Source organism: Lycium barbarum, chromosome 8, assembly GCF_019175385.1.
Source record: "Lycium barbarum isolate Lr01 chromosome 8, ASM1917538v2, whole genome shotgun sequence".
NCBI classification, from domain to species: Eukaryota; Viridiplantae; Streptophyta; class Magnoliopsida; order Solanales; family Solanaceae; genus Lycium; species Lycium barbarum.
This window is the reverse complement of record NC_083344.1, coordinates 33,088,976-33,110,026: the sequence shown is the minus strand read 5'-3', so window position 1 is coordinate 33,110,026 and position 21,051 is coordinate 33,088,976. Positions and strand designations below refer to the sequence as shown.

The following is a 21,051-nucleotide window of genomic DNA, read 5'->3' as shown; positions in this document are numbered from 1 at the left end:
ATTCTAATTGACGTTTCCTTAAAAACCCGTGTAAAAAACAACATGACAAGTAAAATGAGTTAAACAAAAAATATTTACTAAAACTTAAAAAATAGAAGTTCTTCATGGCCCCATATTAAACACTAACTAGTATTAAAAAAAAAAGGAAGAAAAAAGTGGAACCCACCACATCCAAACTCACGGGGAAAAAAAAGTGGACCCCATATTAATAAAATAAGGCAATATTAAAAAAAATGAATCCCATATTAAAAAAATAAACAATGTTAAAAAAAAAGTTCTTAGAAAATCAAACAATTAAATCAATAATGATAGATTCATTGCCACATGCGTATCAACCCATTAGTGAGAGCAAATGAAATTATTGTACAACAACATACTTAAAATACTTATATATTAAAATAAGATAGAATTTAATTACTTTTTTATTTTTTCCTTACTCTAATAAATGTGAAAAGAGATTAATGTCATAAAAGAAAAAATAATATTAAATGGAGATCAAATAATTAATAAGGTAAATTAGTGAAATTATAATTCTAATTGACGTTTCCTTAAAAAATCGTGTAAAAAACAACATGACAAGTAAAATGAGTTAAATAAAAAATATTTACTAAAAATTTAAAAATAGAAGTTCTTCATTTAAATAGAAAATCAAATTTCTACTTCGTTTCATCTTAAACATGTAAAATTAATATAATAATTTGAATTAGAATTATCCAAATCAAAATTTGATAAAAAAAATTATATGTATTACTTTACTATTACTACTATATAGAAGAGCCGGTTTATAGAGGCAAGATCGTCGTCCGTATTCGGTCCTACTTTTTTATTGCTATTCCGTCATGTCATTTATTTATTATGTTTACTAAAATAAATATACTTAAAATATATATATTTAAAAAATAAGATACAATTTAATTATTTTTTTATTTTTATTCTTACTCTAATAAATGTGAAAAGAGATTAATATCAAATGAAGATCAAATAATGAATAAGATAAATTATTCAAATTCTAATTCTAATTCACGTTTCCTTAAAAAACCATGCAAAAGACAACATGACAAGTAAAATGAGTTAAACCGAAAATATTTACTAAAAATTAAAAAATAGCATTTCTTCGTTTAAATAGAAAATTAATTTCTACTTTGTTTCGTTTCAAACATGTAAAATTAATTTAATAATGTGAATTAGAATTATCCAAATCAAAATTTGATAAAAAATAATAAGTATTTTACATTTTTAAATTAATCGAATTAAAATTGAAAATATCAACTGATGCTTAAATATTGCTATTATTTTATCTCAAAGAGAGGAAAATAATTTTCTTTTAAATAAGTCTTCTCTTTTAAAAAGTATTAATAAATTTTCGTACCAAACACGAATAAAATAAAATTTTAGATACGGAGCACAAACTATAATATTATATTAATCGTATTTTGAACATAGTATATATATATATATATATATATATACTACATATACATAAATACACTATAATCCGAACTGGTGGGGCCGTGCGCAACACGGGACAGGCCATCTAGTTGAAAACAGAAGAAGCAGCAAAAAGAGGCGCAAAAAAATAAAAAGGGAAGAAGCAGAAAGAGGCGGTGTGTGTGATTAGAGGAAAGCAAAGACAAGTGAGAGTGATTGGGGATGGAGAATAGAGAGAGTGAAATAATTCACATACCTGAAAAGCCTTCCTTTCTTCCTCACCTCCAACCCACTGGTTTGTATTGTTCACTTCACTGAATTCATTCTTCCATTTCTTTTCTTGATGTCTAATCCCTCTTCTTTTCTTTTCACAAGTGAACGTGGTTGCTGCTGACATTGAACCCAAAGATGCCAATATTCTTGTCAGGTTTGCTCTCCTTACACTCATCTCACATATAATTTTTATCTGGTTGCTGGATATGCTTATTCACTTTGCATTTTGCTTTTAATCAGGAAGTTGAATAAGATTGCACCATTGGGAAATTTGCGGCATGTGAAGCGTGTGCGCAAGAAGTGCATTGATGCAGGTCATTTTACTATCCCCCACTTCCCCAACTATAAAAGAGGGAGGCTCAGCTTTTATACTTGACTTTAGTAGTAATTAAGCATTTGCCAACTGCCCAAAGCATAAGCCAGTTATTGTTTATATATGCTGCTTATCACTAAAACTCCAAACACTAGTCTTTATTCTGCATTGTATTGTATCGGTTTCCTGTTGTTGAATTTGTCCTCAAACAAGCTTATATCCTTTTTGATAATTAGATGAGTGAGGGATGTGTTTTAATGAAGTCAATTGAAGATATTAAGCTTATATTGCTTGTCCCCCGCTATATTAATAATTTGGTTCTTATTTGGGAAACATATGGCCTGTTCTACTAGCTGTTTTTGGATATTCAAATACTAAATTTTTATGCCAGTATAGATGGCTTCTCCTGTTGGATTAAGGACAGTGAAATATAATATGTTAACAGCAGGGGTTTGTTATTTTATATTGTACAGGGAAACCTCAATTATCTCTGCTTTTATCTATGGCTGTTGAAAATGATGGTGAGGTTGATCGCATGCCATACGAGATTCTTGAGCTTGTCAAATCATATCAGTTGAGTATTTTCATCACAAAAGTGGGTCATCCTTTTATCTTATGCTCCCCAAAATTTAATTGATATTTTATATAAGTAATCATGTAACATCATCATCCTCACTCGAGCTGAACAATAATTACATTACACTTGACCGATGGCTAGAAAGCATAGATATTACACAGTTAGACTGTCTTTAGTGATATCAGTGTTCTTAGGTGAAAATATCGTCTGATCTTAAAATCATGTGGCATGGCAAACTTTGCTTCTTTTCTGTATAATTCTAGAAAAATTGATATCTTAGTATAAAAAATGTTATGCAACATTTGAACTGTTTTTTTTTGTTTGATAAGCAACATTGGAACTGAGGCGTAGTAGTAGTTGCTTATAAGCAACATTGGAAACTATTCTTCCAATTGGAGATTACGTCAAACTCTACCTTGGGAACTTTGAGTGGTCCCTTCAAGTGCTATAAAAATTTAACAAAAACTTTGGACATATTGATAGACTTGGTCAAACTTTTCCCAACTCTGCCCTTGGCATTGCTTCTGATATTTGCTTGTTTTTGGATTTGTGGAATGTGAGGTTCAATGGTTTAGAATATATAAGTTGGATCTCTGGATGGGTTCTTTTACTCGAAGTTTTATGCAGACTGTGTCCACTTTTGGTGTTAGCTTTTCATCTTATATTGTCCAATAAGTCACTTCTTCTGCACATGGGAGGTATCTCTTCATACCTTTAGCATATGTGCTCAGTTATGACTTTGAAGCATGAATTCTTTCGTCAATTTAGTTGATTATATTATTAATGTCGAGATGGGGAGAAATCTGTTTCTTCTACTTTCTGGATCACGCCACATGTAGATTGCTGATGTTGAATGGTGTAGATCATTTTGTCATTAATCAATTAAATAATGTTGCTTAATCTTTCGATTTCATAACCAAGTTCAATGTTCGGTATTTGAAAAGAAAGCACTTGCTCCATTCTTTATCTGACACTTTAATTTTTCAAGTCCCAATTTTGTTCATCTTTTGAGGAAGTGCAACTTCCTCATTGTAATTGGACCCTCATGTTCATGAATTAACATGGTACAACCGTTTTGTGTAAGTAAGATGTGGAGATTCACAACTAGGAAAGTAAAATGCTACAGATGGGTGACAATTGAAATTTGTTTCCAGATAGTGATATATATATATATATTTTTTTTTTTTATTTTTTTTTAAATTGTGGTAAAATAGACAATTTTTTTACTAGAAAGCAAATCGGGTGTCTTAAATGAGAAAAACCTAGTATATGTTGAATTGAATGACGAAACTCCACTGGTCTAGAGTTTTCAATCAGGTGATTGTTCTGAAGTTTTCCTTTAATGCGTTTTTTCAAGTTCTTGAAATCTCTGATATCAGTATTGGTATTGATTAGTAATGTGGAAAATTTAGATTTTTTGCAAACAAGAAAACAACTTCATTTCTTTCTTCTGATGGCTGATATTTTGTCAAACTCTTCAAGATCTTGCTTTATGCATATCCTTTGTAGTGATGGGAGTGAGCCAAATGTTCATAGTTACAATAAAGGGAAGTTTACAATAAATATTACTTCTATGTTAAGTGACTTTAGTCTTTTCGAATTTAATTATTGCCTTTGTCTTAATGAGTCATGTTCCATTAGCTACATAAACTCTGTATTTTTGCATTTAAATATACTTGTTGCAGGTTTGCAAATATGCTGCAACATCAAAAGAAGAATGGGACGAACAGTGCAAGCTGTGGCCTACTTCCTATCATCCGCCAACCTAGTGAGTGTGGAAAGAAAAAGGCTGGACAATTCTGCCTATGCGTGCATCTGATAGGGCTAGCCTCATTTGCACCTGCCCTGACCTGACCTCTTTTCTTTTTCCCCCAATTACAGCAGCATCAGTGGCATAACTGGATTTAGTGAAGAAGAGTCACAATCAGTTTTCGGTTTCATGAGACATACCATTGATTTGGCAACATCTTTTGTTGGTCAGGTAAACGGTCTTATCCTACTGGTTCCAAATTTTTTTCTTCTTCCTCTATATATGTCGTAAGGTAGTTGCAAAAAGTGCATAAACTCACCAAATTTTGTTGGGTCTTAAAGTGCAAAATGGAGTTAAAGCGTTGGCTTTAACGAAGAAAAGCTCTAATGAAGAAGAAAATTAAGATATATATATATATATTTATTGAGCCGAGGGTCTTTCGGAAACAGCCGTCCTACCTTGGTAGGAGTAAGGTCTGCGTACACTCTACCCTCCCCAGACCCCATGATGTGGGATTGCACTGGGTTGTTGTTGTTGTTGTTGTTGATATATATATATATATATATATATATATGTAACGTAACAAAAAATAACTACAAACACAAATAAAAACTATTTGAACATAAGTATTGAAACAAGTACTCCTATAATTAAGTAAATAAGTATATCAATAAAGTTAAAAAACATTTTGAATTTCTTATTTAGATGAAAAAATGCATATTTGTTTTTTGAGCTAGTTGTTTTATACTAAGTTCTAATTTCTTATTCCTAATAACTAAAAACTCATTTAACCTGCAAGGGTGGCTTACTTGGTTGAGCATGGGGCTTTCATAATGGAGGTCTCAAGTTCGAAACCCCCTGCCTACGACAGCAGGGTTACGTCTCCTGTGTGGTTTGTGAGCTATTGCACAAGAGCTGGGTTTACCCTGTGCGCACCCGAAGGGTAGCGGCTGCGGGTTCCCATGTCATAAAAACTCATTTACAAAGTTTTTTCTACAATCAAAGTATCAGTTTACCAACTAGGGGTTTAGAAAGCTGATTGAGCAATGGTGGACTTCATATGAAATTCAAGGGGAACCTGATACAATCCTGACCAAGAAGTTGCTGCTCTTGAAATCAGATCTGAAGAAATGGAGCAAAGAAGGTTTGGATAAGCTGGACAACATGAAAACCAAGACTCTGGCTAAAATGGAGGAACTGGACCATGGTGACAGGGGTCAACAAAGTGAAGGCGAAAGGAAGCAGAAAAAAATGCTATTGGTAGGGAGCTGGAGGAAATTGCAAAATCAGAGGAAATCTTTTGGAGACAGATCCAGAAGTTTGTGGTTAATACAGGAGGACAAGAACACAGTTTATTCATAAACAGGCCAATGCTCACAAGAGATTTAACTGCATTGATAAACTTGAAATTGATGGAGTTTTGCTAGAAGATGAAAGGCTAATCAAAGAAGAGATTTTGAATTTCTATGAAAAATTATTCAGAGAAACTGAAACATGGAGGTCAAGTTGGGAAGATGATAGCTTGAGCAAAGCTTCTGATGACGATAGAGAGTGGATTCAGAGACCTTTTGACATGGAAGAACTAGATACAGTGATTAAACTTTTTAATGGCGATAAAGCACTTGGCCCAGACGGTTTAATCTAACTTTTGTCCAAAAATGTTGGAGCATTGTGAAAGAAGATGTTTGGAGGGCTGTGAATGCTTTTCACCAGAAGGGTACTTTCTTAAGGAGCCTCAACTCCACCTTTATTACTCTTATTCCAAAGAAAAAGGGGCAGCAGAAATGAAAGATTTCAGGCCAATCACTTTACTGAGGAGTGTGTATAAGATTATAGCTAAACTATTGGCTATAAGGCTCAAAGTGGTGATAGGAAAACTAATTTCTGAAAGCCAGAATGCATTTATTAAAGAAAGGCAAATCATTGAGATAGCATGGTTGCAAATGAAAGTATTGACTTTTTACTCAAGAAAAAGAAAAGAGGATTTGTTTGTAAGCTTGATCTTGAAAAAGCTTATGATCATGTTAATTGGCTGTCTTCTAAATCTGCTCTGACAAATGAACTTTGGGGACAGATGGATAGAGGGAAAAATGCATATCTACAGTCAGATTCTCTGTTCTGATTAATGGGAGTCCACAAGGTTATTTTAGATCTCAGAGAGGGCTGAGACAAGGGGACCCTTTGTCTCCTCATCTTTTTGTTTTGGTGATGGAGATTCTCAGTAAATTGTTGAAGAAAGCTGAAAACTTAGGATGGATTAAGGATCTCAATATTGGCAGTAACAGGGGAAAGATGGTAATGCTCACACACATTTTATATGCTAATGATACCATTATTATGTCTGAGGCAGAAAAAGAACAGATTCTTCATCTCAGAGGGGTCCTTTTAATTTTTGAATCCCTTACTGGATTGAAGATTAACCTGTCAAAAAGCAGCTTATTTAGCATTAATGCTGTTGATGTGGTTAAAGATTTAGCAGCTTTGTTGGAGTGTAAAGTGGAGAAATTCCCTACAAAATATCTGGGACTTCCATTGGGGGCAAGAAGAAATGATTTGTGGCCGGGAGTCCTGAACAAATGCACAAATAAACTGACTCCTTGGAAGAAGCAGTATATTTCATATGGGGGTAGAGTTACTCTTATAAATAGTGTACTTGATGGGGTTCCCACTTACATGATGTCAACATTTAGTATCGAAAAAAAGCTGAACTCTTTAAGGAATAAGTTCTTATGGTAAGGTTGTGCTGGAAGTAGAAAGATGCATCTAATCAAATGGGAGAAGGTCGTAAGGGATAAAGAAGGGGGATGATTGGGAGTTAGAAACTTGAAAATGTATAACAAAAGTTTGTTCTTTAAGTGGCTATGGAAATATAGTTCTGAAGATGAGGCTTTTTGGAAGCAGATAATTGAAGCTGTTTATGGAGTAAAGGAGGGATGGAGAAAAAGACCATGCTTGGCCAACTCTCACACAAAAGGATGGATCTGGAAGAACACAATCAGGTTATGGTATGGATTCTTTTCTCATACCAGTTAAGAAGTGGGAAATGGTGAGAGATTCAGGTTCTGGACGAGGCAATGAGAGTTTGGAATCCAGATTCCCAAATTAATATAACCGTTCTATCACCAAGGAAGGTACCATAGCTGAATTCTATTCAAATTCAGGTTGGCAATTTAATTTTAGCAGAAATTTGAATGATTGGGAGATAGAAAGATTCTGTCAGATGTTGACACTAATAAATGGGATTCTCTGATCTGGAAGAACAGAAAGGATAAAAAGCTCTATGTGAACAATTGCTACAAGTTGTTGATGAGGCAGACAGGATATTGGGAACACAATTGGCCATGGAAGATGATTTGGAAGACAAAAGCCCCTATGAAAGTAGCTGTCTTTGGTTGGATTGTAACTTGGGGAGCCTGTTTAACTCAAGAAAATCTCCAAAGAAGAGGTTTTTTTCTGGCTAACAGGTGCTATTTATGTGAGAAGGAACAAGAATCAGTTGAACATCTTTTTTTTGCACTGTAGGATCTCTAGACAGTGCTGGGACCTTTTCCAGAGTATTTGTGGTATCTCTTGGGCAATACCTAATAGCACAAGAGATTTTCTTGAGTGCTGGCAAGGGCAAAGGATCCAGAAAGGCTTGAAGCAGATTTGGAATACTATTCCTTTATGCATATTTGGGATCTTATGGCTGGAGAGGAATATAGCTTGTTTTGAAGGACAAAGAGATCATATTTCTAGAATTAAGAACAAATGTTCACATAATCTTTTCTTATGGTGAAAGGGTAGTCGTATGGCTAGCACAAATGAGTATATGAATTTCTTGGATTTGCTGGGGGACAGACAATAGATGTAGGCTTTATGTTCATTATGTTTTGATTTGCATTCCCTTTGTTTTGTACTAATTGTACCATCTTGGTACTTTTTTTCTTTCAATAAAACTTTACCATTTCAAAAAAAAAAAAAAAGAGTCTACCAACTATATTTATTGTCTAGTACTTAAAGACATAGCCCATGGGTCATGAGGCAGATGCCTTAGCACCTTAGCGACTGTACTAAACCGTTACTCAAGTGAGGCAAAGCGCACAACCTAGCTTTAAATGAGTTGCACATCTCAAACGAGCTTTTAAGGACACTGACATGTCGGCCGGCTATTCCCCCTCCACTCTATAACCCCCCCCCCCCCCCAACACCCACCCCAAAAAAAGAAAAAGGAGAATCCAGAAGTTAGAGTGATTATCTTAATCAATTGGTTAAGAAAAAAAAATCTAAGTTTAGAGGAGTGTTATCAAAGGCTCGCTTAAGCCCTGAAGCGAGGCTCAAAACATGTTGAGCGCTTTGCCTCGCTTTATGTGCGCTTCAGTGTCATCATCAAGGCCCTAAGACATACGTTTCCTTGCCAATGAGCCTCTCTTCAAGACATGACACTAGATAATTGATATTTCACTTTATCGTAATGTTTTTACAATTTCTTTGTCCATATATTTGTTATTCATGCTTATTATTATTAGTCTTGGACTAAACATATATATATATATTTATATTTTTGCACCATTGCCCCTTTTTCATTAAAGCCCACGCTTTATTTGCGCTTTGGGCTTAAAGCCCCAGCTGACCTTAGAGCTTTTTTGCGCTTTTCGCTTTTGATAACACTGGTTTAGAGCTATTTATTAGCTGTTACTTAAATAAAGTGATTATCTTAATCAATTTTCTGATGATCACTTTTTTTAGACAACCAGAAACAGTTTTAATAGTTCAAGGCAAACAGGCCACGTGGTTTATGTTGGCATTTCTAATTTCTTGTATGCATTCTCGATTCTACCAGCTACTTCATTTAGAAGAAAATCCCAAACATACATTTAGAAGAAAATCCCAAACATAAGTAAAGCTTTTGTCAATGTTGTTTTTGATAAGTTAAAGTTTTATAGCCCGCAAGGGTGGCTCAGTTGGTTGAGCATGGGGCTTTCATAATGAATCCCTACCAACGAAAGTAGGGGGTTTGCCTTCTGGATCGAGCTCGTCGCACATGGCTTGCCTAGTGTGGGTTATCTCTCATACGTGGTGTGCGAGCTATTACACAGGAACAGGGTTTACCCTGTGCGCACTCAAAGGGTTGCGGCTGCGGGTTCCCTTGTCATCAAAAATAAGTTAAAGTTCTATTAAAAAAAAGTACTAAGATAGTACTGCAGCAAATACAAAAGGCAGGACTTGTTTTACATTACATATTCTGGCAATCTAACAAGTCCAGCAAATCATGCAAATTCAGACTAACGTCCCTTTCACAAAAAGTACAAATTTTGCATACATCTATACTTAACAACAGAGACCGTCTCCTTTTTACCTTCAAGACATCTCCTATTTCTTTCACTCCATATAGTCCACGCAATGCACAGAGGGATAGTCATCCTATCTTCTTGTGAAATTTGCCAGTATAAGATGTCTGTGAGAAAGTATGGGAGAAAATATTATTATTGAATTGTGTATCTACATTATTACATTGAGCCCTATTTATAGACACTACATCCTAATCCTTTTCCATGAAAGATACAATATACAAATCCTATTCCTATTCCTATTCTAACACTCCCCCTCAAGCTGGTGCATACAAGTCATATGTGCTGAGCTTTTTACAGATGTATCTATTACGAGGACGACTGAGTGACTTGGTGAAAATATACGCAAGTTGATCACTCGACTTCACAAATTTAGTAACAATATCTCTGGAGAGTATCTTTTCCCTGACAAAGTGACAATCGATCTCAATATGCTTAGTCCTCTCATGAAATATCGGATTTGATGCGATATGAAGGGCCGCTTTGTTATCACACACAAGTTCCATTTGACTGATTTCTCCAAATTTTAGTTCTTTGAGCAACTGCTTAATCCAAACTAGCTCACAAGTTGCTAAAGCCATTACTCGATATTCTGATTCAGCACTAGATCGAGCAACGACACTCTGTTTCTTACTCTTCCAGGACACCAAATTACCTCCTATTAACATACAATATTCGGATGTAGAACGTCTATCAGAGGGTGATCCTGCATAATCAGCATCTGTATATCCAACGATCTGCTCATGGCCTCGATCTTCGAAAAGCAGTCCTTGACCTGGAGCTGACTTAATATATCGCAGAATGCGGACAACTGCATCCCAATGACTATCACAGGGAGAATCCATAAACTGACTTACAACACTCACAGGAAACGAAATGTCAGGTTTAGTCACTGTGAGATAATTCAACTCACCAATCAGCCGCCTATATCTTCCAGGATCACTGAGTGGCTCCCCCTGTCCTGGCAGGAGTTCAGTATTCAGATCCATAGGAGTGTCAATGGGTCTACATCCCATCATTCCTGTCTCCTAAAAAATGTCTAAGGCATACTTGCGTTGCGAAATAACAATACCTGACGTGGATTGGGCAACCTCAATACCTAGGAAATACTTTAGTCTGCCAAGATATTTATTCTGGAAATGTTGAAAGAGATGTTGCTTTAAATTAGTGATACCATCTTGATCATCGCCAGTTATAACGATGTCGTCAACATAAACCACCAAATAAATATTCAAATCTGGAGCAGAATGTCGATAAAACACAGAATGATCTGCTTCATTGCGAGTCATGCCAAACTCCTGAATTACTGTGCTGAATTTACCAAACCAGGCTCGAGGAGACTGTTTCAGACCATAAAGTGACCGACGCAATCGACACACCAGATTAGACTCCTTCTGAGCAACAAAACCAGGTGGTTGCTCCATATAAACTTCCTCCTCAAGATCACCATGGAGAAAAACATTCTTAATTTCCAAATGATAAAGAGGCCAATGGCAGATAGCAGCCATGGATAGAAAAAGACGGACAAATGCTATTTTAGCCACGGGAGAGAAAGTATCACTGTAATCAAGGTCAAATATCTGTGTATACCCCTTTGCAACAAGGCGAGCCTTAAGCCGATCAGCTTGGTCGTCTGGACCAACTTTGACTGCATAAACCCAACGACAACCAACAGTAGATTTCCCTGAAGGAAGAGGAACAAGCTCCCAAGTACCACTCGTGTGTAATGCCGACATCTCGTCAATCATAGCCTGTTGCCATCCGGGATGAGAAAGGGCTTCACCTGTAGAATTAGGAATGGGGACAGAGGACAATAATGATACAAAGGCATAATGGGATGATGATAGACGATGATAACTTAAAAGGGTATAATGTGGGTTAGTATTACGAGTGGACCGTTTACCTTTTCGAAGTGCAATCGGCTGATCAGGAGGAGACAAGTCCGCAGTAGGTGTAGGATCCGACGCATGACATGAATCATCTGGACCTGATGTTGGGTCTGATGCTGGACGCAGTCGACGATGATAAGTCGGAAGTGGTGGTACTGTGACTGGAGATGTAGAAGTAACTGTAGATTCCTCAAAGGTCGGTGTAGGTAAAACCTTAGGTATAGGTAAGACCTCAGAGATATCAGGATGGTCAGAAGGAGACCTAAAGTAAGGTTAAGACTAAAAAATGTGACATCTGCAGACATAAGATATCGACGGAGATCAGGTGAGAAGCAACGATGCCCTTTTTGAACCTGAGAATAACCAAGAAAGACATATTTAAGAGAGCAAGGAGCTAATTTATCTATCCCCGGAGCTAGGTTATGCACAAAACATGTGCTCCCAAAAACACGAGGAGGAAGAGAGTATAAAGATGACTGAGGATATACTATGGGATATGGAATCTTATTCTGAACAGAAGATGAGGGCATTCGATTAATTAAATGGCAAGACGTGAGGACTGCATCGCCCCAAAAACCCTTTTGAACCCAAGAATAACCAAGAAAGACACATTTAAGAGAGCGAAGAGCTAATTTATCTGTCCTCGGAGCTAGGTTATGCACAAAACATGTGCTCCCAAAAACACGAGGAGGAAGAGAGTATAAAGATGACTGAGGATATACTATGGGATATGGAATCCTATTCTGAATAGAAGATGAGGGCATTCGATTAATTATTGGCAAGATGTGAGGACTGCATCGCCCCAAAAACGCAGCGGAACATGGGATTCAATGAGAAGAGTGCGAGCAGTCTCAATGAGATGCCTATTCTTCCTTTCTGCTACCCCATTCTGCTGAGGGGTGTAGGGACAAGATGTTTGATGAATAATTCCTTGGTGAGTCATAAACTGTTGAATCTGGGAGGATTTGTATTCTAAGGCATTATCACTACGAAAAGTACGAATAGAAGCACCAAATTGATTTTGTATTTCAGCGCAAAAACTCTTGAATATAGAGAATAACTCAAAACGATCTTTCATTAAGAATAGCCAAGTACATCTGGAAAAATCGTCAATGAAACTAACAAAATAACGAAATCCTAAAGGTGAACTGACTCTACTAGGACCCCAAATATCAGAATGAACTATTGAAAAAATAGAGTTTGCACGACTCTCAGCACTACGTGGAAAGGTAGTGCGAGTGTGTTTCCCAAGTTGACATGACTCACAATCTAATTTGGACAGACTAGACAAACTAGGCACCATCTTTTGTCGCTTGAACAGACTCGGATGTCCCAATCATTTATGGATTAAGTCTAGAGGATCTATAACGGAGCATGTTGTGGAGGAATTAGGAGAGGTAAGTGTTAGATAGTAGAGGCCTTGTGATTCATATCCTGCACCAATCACCTGTCCCGTACTGCAGTTCTACATAACAAAAGAATCATCAAGAAATATTATGGCACAATTTAGGGCACGTGTCAAACGACTAACAGATGCAAGATTAAAAGGACAATCAGGGACATAAAGAACAGAGTTTAGAGTGACAGAAGATAGGGGATTAGCTTGTCCAACCTCTTTTGGTTTTGTTTGGATTCCATTGGCTAAAGTAATCGGAGGAAGAGACTGTGAGTAAGTAATATTTGACAAAAGTGATTTGTTACCAGAAATATGATCAGAAGCGCCTGAGTCAATTGACCCACGATGGAGGGATACTAGACTGTGAAACACAAGCGAAGGAATTACCAGCAACAAAAGTATTAGGCTGAGAATCTGTGGCTACTTGTGGAGATATCTATTTACTTGCTTGATACTAAAGGTACTCATTATATTCAACTTCAGATAAAAGCCTCAAGATTTCTTGTAGTGTCAGTCTGAGCAGCATGAGCATTGTTGGGTGGTTGACCATGCAGAGCATGACATACATGAGTGTGTCCAAACTTATGACAATAACTACACTGAACATCATTAGGTAGTGGACCATGTAGAGCACGACATACCTCGCGAGTGTGTCCAAACTTATGACAATAACTACACTTAGTTCGAAATTTTCCAAAACGACCTCCTCGTCGATTATCCATAGACTGAGATGTTCGATTCTTTATGGTTTGAGATGCGAGAATAGAGGAGTCAACGGTTGGTGATGAAACCACTGTGTGATTAGGAGGCGCAGCAAGACGAAGCAAACGAGAAAATAGTTCATCAATTATAGGAACCGCAGGACTAGCCAAAATCTGATCACGCACCGAATCAAGGTTAGTAGGAAGTCCAGTAAGTGTAAGAACTAGAAACATTTGTCTTTGCGCCTGTTGTTTTTAAACGTTCGTAGTGACTGGCATCAACTGCTCAAATTCCTCCATGACTGCCTGTACCTGTCCTAAGTAAGTAGACATATCTGATTCCTGTTTCTTTAGTTGGTCATCCGAGATATCACATCATAAAATCGAGCTATGTCATTAGTGTATAAAGTGCGAGCCTTTTCCCAAACAGAATAAGAAGCAACGGAACAAGGGCATCAACTTGGGATCAATAGATTGCCACAGAAGGCTACATAATTGAGCGTCAACCTTCTCCCACTGTGCTTTGGCCTTTCCATCTGTCTCCACTAGTCTTTTCCTTTTCGTCAACCACAGTAGCCTTTTGCATTAAGTGATCTTGAACACCTTGACCCTTGCACCACAACTCAACCGAGGAAGTTCAAGCTAAATAGTTTGAACTTCCCATTAACGGTTCGAAAGTAATCATAGGGCTTGAAGTTCCGATTTTTGGAGCCAAAAATATCATATCCGAGAGACATGGCTCAAAACTTCAAGAAAGACACAAAACGGGGACAAAACTTAGCTGATGGTTCTAAGAAAACAGAGATCTAGAAGACACCAGAAATCAACCGCAGGAAAATTTTGCACGGTTGAAAATTTTGCCGGAAAACTAAAAGTGATCGGAATTCAGAAATAACTGCTGGGGTAGGTGCGAAATTGCTGACACACCCGGCTGGGGAAAAAAAAATTGTCAAAAAAGTGGCTGGAAAAATGAGGATCTGCCGGAAACGTGCAGCAATCTCTGGAACCCTAATTCCGGCGATCGGAATCTTCTGCAAACTGATATAAAGTGCTCGGAAGACCTGGCGACTTCAACTGAAGAGAAACAGATTGGAAAACAGTGCTGTATCGCCGGAAAAATAGTGCTGAAAGGCCGGAACACTGTTCACACGCACTGTTCACGTCGGAAAAATTGTTCCGGTGATAATATTTTATTATGGCTCTGATACCATGTGAGAAAGTATGGGAAAAAATATTATTATTGAATTGTGTATCTACATTATTACATTGAGCCCTATTTATAGACACTACATCCTAATCCTTTTCCATGTAGGATACAATATACAAATCCTATTCCTATTCCTATTCTAATAATGTCTTCCAAAACATAACAAACTTTAAAGCTGTGAGGTGCTGCCCAGAAAACTCCAAATGTTATCAAGAGCACAGTCCAGAGCTGCCAAGTAATGCTGCACTATACGAAAAGATGATCAGCAGATTCAGTGGAACTATCACATAAATAACACCTGCTGCAAAGCTTATACCCTCTTTTTTTGCAAATTCTCATGGGTTATACAAACCCTATGAGCTACCAACCACACAAGACAAGCCACTTTAGGAGGGGCTAATGTCTTCCAGATCATCTTCCATGACCAAGAATCAACATTGTCAACAGAGTTTTCCTGAAGCAATCACTAGAAGCAGTTCACAGAGAATTCTCCATCTTTGCTTGCCTTCCAAAACATGGCATCATATTTATGCCCGTCTAACACTACAGATTGCATTTTACACAGAAAAGCCCAAACATCTTCCAACTCCCAGTCATTGAAGTCCCTCCTGAAGTGAAAATTCCATCCTGCAATAGTAAAACAATCAGCCGCAGTATATCAGAAAATCTCGCCAGCCTGTTCTGTTTACCATTGTCAAAAAAATAAAATCTCGCCAGCCTGTTCTAGACTGGAAATTGATCCTTAAGCAGCCCTTCTCCTATCTTTCCATAACATAACTCTTTTTCCATCTCCCACCGTCAAGACAATATGCTTAGCAAGGTCTTCCCATAGTTCTGAAATCTGTTTCCAAATAGACCCACCATAATTCTGTCCATCTTTTATTCTTTTTATTTTTATTTTTATAATGGTATAAAGTTTTATTTTAATGCTCAGTACCAAGATGGTACTCCAATGGTTACACAAACTGGACTTGTCCAAATTACATGACAACAGACTCTAGCAAGTCCAGAAACTCTTAACACATCAGTAGCAAAAGACCCACTATTCCAAAACAATAAATTCTGAATACATTTAAATTTTATAACAGCTACACATTCCTTCTTCCCATCGAAGCATCTTTTGTTCCTTTCTAGCCATATAGTCAATGCTATGCATAAGGGGATGTCCTCCAAAGCTTCTTTGGTCTCCTTTCAGTTCTCTGTGTCTGCCAAATATGGAGCAGGTCTCTAAAAGTTGATGGCATTACCCATGAACTCCAAAAATGCATAAAAATATAGACCAAATCTGCCATAAAAAGCTACAGTGAATTAGCAAGCGATCCACCGATTCCCTAGCATTCTCACAAAAAAAGCACCTGCTGCAAAGAATAACTCCTTTCTTCTGCAGCCTATCCTGCGTTAAACATGCTCCGCGAGTAGCGGCCAGCCAAAGAAGGCCACTTTGGTTGGTAAATTAATCTTCCATATCATTTTCCATGGCCATTCTTTGTCATGTTCCACTGAAAGTTCTTGTAGCTTGTCATAGCATGTCTTAACAGTGAATTCTCCATCTTTACCTTCCATATACCTTTGAGAATCTTCCTTGCAATCATCTAATGTCGTATTCTGCATTTTCTGTAAAAAAGGAGGCAGCTTCTGTCATTTCCCAGTCATTAAGCCTTCTTCTAAATTAAAGGTCCATCCTGAGTTAGAAATGCATTCTGCCATTAGACTATCCTTATCTCTGACCAAATTGAATAATGAAGGAAACATGTCCTTAAGTAGCCCATCTTCACACCATTTATGTGTCCATAGCCTATTTTTTCTCCATTCCCTACTTTTAGAATTATACTACTATTTTTGAACTCCCCCAAAGGTTCACAATATATCTCCAAATCGCAACTTCGTATGAGGTCTTAACAGGTTGGGGATCCCAACAGACCTGTTTTCCATATTTGGAAGTAATAACAGATTTCCATAATGCATTCTTGCCACAAGATCTAAAAGAAAATTTGGTCACATACTTTGGGACAAATGTGAAAATTTCTGTTTATTTCAATAAGTATGCAGTTATCCTTTCAAGTTTCCATATGCGATACAAGTTTGCTGGTGATAATTGCTATATGGTTATTCCTTCTAAATCTATGGCCTGTCTTTTGTTTTGATCCAGCTGTAGGCTTCTGTCTGATTGCCCTCGTGTATGTTTTTGCTATTTTTCTGTTATTAGGTCCTTAATAACTGTCAAGACCATGTTTATATTGTTTCTGCAATCATTTAGAAAGGAAGTGGATCTGCAGTATGCTCCCATAAATGTCTCAAACAGGCAGTATTTACTTTTGACTTGAACTTTCTCTGCAAGCGGTCAATGCTGCCATTATTGTAGATCCTTCAGCTAAGCAGGTAATTGCAAGTGCGTGTGATCAGGTAATATCCTCAGCCAGTTCCACAAATGAGGTCAGCAAGGAACGGACCTTCTCTAACTATCTAGAAAACCTCAAAGCCTCTAACTTGGAAACCAGCAAACATTGCTTTTGGACGGTTCAGTTGGTGAATTTAAACATATAAACGTTGCTTGTGTACATCCTTGGTGATGGGGACTGCAATCACTAAGTCCAAGCTCTGGTTGCTGGCATCCTTTCCGGCACGCTGCTATTGTAGCCATTGAATATTTTGCTGCCAGGGATCGGCAACTTTTTCCTGATTACAAACTTAATGGAGAGGATTCTAGAAAGGAGGACTGTACGCTGTCTCCTGTGAAAAGACAGAAGGTAAGGCCCACAGATTTAAGCTACATGCCTTTTAATAATATGTTGACTGCTTGATTCCAGCAACTCTGGCTGCTGAATTCTCCCTTCCTTCTATAGGAACAAATACAGCTCTTATGGCGCCTTGGGCCATGCTAACCTCTTTTCCTACCGTTGTCGAGAATTTTAGACGACTCAAATAATTTGATAAGTGTGATTGTGTCCTCTTTAAATAAAAAAAAATATTTTCAAGAAGTGATGATATCATTCAGTTTGTAATTACTTTTGGCACTATCTTGGTGCGTTCTATGAGATGAATTTGATCCGTCTCAAAATAGAAGAAGCTTTTTCCGTATTGTCTCTTTAGCTGTTATGCTACAAAAATGATTTCTAATCATCCTTTGTTGTCAATAATTTTATTTTCCTGTTCCTTCATTTTCAAAACGTACAACAACTATCTTTTCCTCTCTTGAATCATAAATCATGTCAATTTTTTGAGGAAAATATCATGATACGCCTTTCAGATCAAGGAGTCTGACTTCCAAAGTAATGGTCATAGTTCTGAATCACTCAGACCTTATCTATGCACTGGATGTGACATTTACCTGGCTTGGGAGCCATGTGCAATGTAAGTTGTCATATGATTTAACAATTATCTTACTGATTATTTTTTTTGCTTAGCTTCAATATGCGGGATTAATTTGGAAAAACAGTAGGGATATGCAAGAACAAACAATTTTTATCGGAAACATTCCTCTAATGAGTTCCCTGGGGACTTCTATAGTCAATGGAATATATATAGAATTGGGATCAATCAGTCCTGTTATTTATTACTGATCAGAATTGGACCATAACAGAATTTAGTCAGATTGATCTATAGATCCATATCAAATGCAGCCTCTATCTTTATTTTGCTCCAGAGGGCAGGTTTATAACTACAATTTAACTAATAAGTAGTATAGTAGAAAGAAATAGATGAATCTTTCTACCATACTATCCCGATTCTAGTCGCACTCATTTCATTTAAGACATGAAATTGAAATCCTTTTCATTTTATTTCGTCAATTTTGGCTAAGAACTTAGAATTCAAGTTTCATTCAAATTAGTTAACAATTAGTCGTTTTGACTGACTGTTTTACGTAAATAATAAGTAGAAAAGCGGTAGGAACTAGAATAAATAGTGCAGTAGCAATAAGGGTCCCAAATGAATGGGCTTATTCGAAAAAGGCATTGTTCTTTGGAAGATTTATCTCGTGTCTGGTACTGCATGGTTCTACTCTGCAACCCTGAATCATTCTCTTGAAGATCATCTTCATCATAAATGACCGACTTGCCCCGAAATGACCTGGACAAATAGGGATATCCCAATTCACTGGGCCTATGGGAGCAGCTTGAATGGATGTCTTTTCCCCTTGTTGAATCAGCCAAGCCAGTGGCCTTTCTTTTTTGCGGGTTTGCCTGTTGATGTGGGTAGTTCACCCATCAAAAGTTTGTGCTTGTTGAATTCTGCGGTGAACTGTTGGTGGTAACTTGCATTAAATTGTTAACTGAGAGAGTATGGCGGTCATTCTACAAGATTATGGAGGTGTCAGAGAGAGAACGGTGAACATGTGGTTCACTCAAATACAAGTACTAACAAACAGAGAGAGCCCAAAAGTTCAGAGTAGGGTTTTACCATGAAACAAGAAAATAGTACGGTGGACTATATGGACTGAAAGAAGCAGAAGATGTTTTGAAGACTGCTAATCAAGATAAAATCTAACTGCATACTTTTGTTCTGCTAATGGTGTAGATTGGGACATGCCTGAAACAGTAGTACAAATGATAGAGGCACTGTAGGATTAGAAGGGATATACTTTTGCGGTTTTCTTCTCAAGGTAATGTACAGTTGTAATAGCACACCCTTTGTGCTAGTTAATCTATAAAATGAGTTTACCTTCTCAAGAAAAATCTTTACACTATTAAGGAAGGAGGTCCAATAAACATTTTTGGGACACGTCTTGCTTTAGAATTGATGGGGAGTATAGTGTGGAAATTTGATTGTACCTTTATCAAATAGTATGGAAGTTTGATCTTACCTTTATCAAACAGTATGGAAGTTTGATCAAAACCTGATCTCCTGATTACATTCTGGTGGTTACTGGTTAGCATACAAGTTCATATCTGTTAGGTTTCTTTGGTGGTGTGTTTGTGCTCTGCCTATCTAAGTTGTTAGTTGATATTTAACTGATCTCAACTTCAATTTCCTGTTGTGTTGATTGTGTTGCTGTTTAGGTGCGCAATGGCGCTTGTCCATCAAAGAGTTAGACGGATATTTTTTTCTTTCCCAATTCCAATGCTGGCGCACTAGGAAGCGTTCACAGATTGCAAGGGGAGAGGAGCTTGAATCACCATTATGCTGTTTTCAGGGTCGTGCTGCCTGAGTTGCTCAGGAATAAAGTTATGGATGCAAAGACTGCTGGAAGTGGTTGAAACAGACACCTAATCAGCTTTTGAAGAGGTTAGGTCTTTGAGTTAAGTCAAATAAATATTAATTTGCATAATTCTCCATGAGAGATGTTCGTTCGGTCTCCCTTACGTATATGCAAGTATTAAAAGTGTTACATATTAACTAGAATTGAAGTGTTAAATTGTGATCCTCTAAATGGGAAGCTGCCCATTGCATTGGCTATAAAATGGCCCCCCAAAAAAGAAGAATAGACATGAAAGCATATCGGTTGGCATGCTCCTTAAGCAACTTCAAATATCTATGTACTTGAGCTTTGGATTGCCTTTTTACTCTTAGGGTCCATGATTCCCTTTATAAGCGAGCGATACAGAGTGAAATTGTTCTTTTTATGTGTACTTATGTTACCTTTCTACTTTCTCAGGGTTGCAATTCAAGTTACGCTGGCAATCATATAACTTCGTAGTTGATGATGCTTTCAGAACCATGTAGCTTGTGTAGTCTCTCTAGCTTGTGTGGGTACAATGATCCGTTCCCTTTGGTGGGTATTTTACCAAGTTCGCAAGCTATAATATGCATCAAGGATGGACAAGCAAGCAAATTCCTGGAATTTGACAGGTGTTGTAATGATATGTTTTTCCACATCTGCAGAGCTGGTGTAGCTTGAGTTTGTAATCTTTTCCGGAAACACTGTAACATTAATGTTAGTTAGTACTATATATCTCTCTATTTCCCCCTTGCCAACCAGAGATATAATGAAAAGGAATGTTGTATTTCGAGTTTGAAATCATCTTAAAAATTCTCAAGAAGCAAGATCTGAAGATGATTGATTTCTCATGCGAATGGTTCCTCTGGGACAATTTTTGTGATTGACGAATTCCAAAACGAAACCTGACAGCAAATCCATGTTTGCCCCTGCCTAGCTTCGTAGAATGATGGCTATGTGAATCCATTTTTTTTTTTTTTGAGTTATGAATATGGCATATTGCAATGAGCAAGGGGATGACGAGGTGAACAA

General features: G+C 37.1%; 1 pseudogene; it reads left to right on the top strand.

The window, feature by feature from the left end:
- Positions 1-1,563: 1,563 nt before the first annotated feature.
- On the top strand, positions 1,564-20,868 carry LOC132606102 (tRNA-specific adenosine deaminase TAD3-like; annotated as a pseudogene).
- Positions 20,869-21,051: the final 183 nt, after the last annotated feature.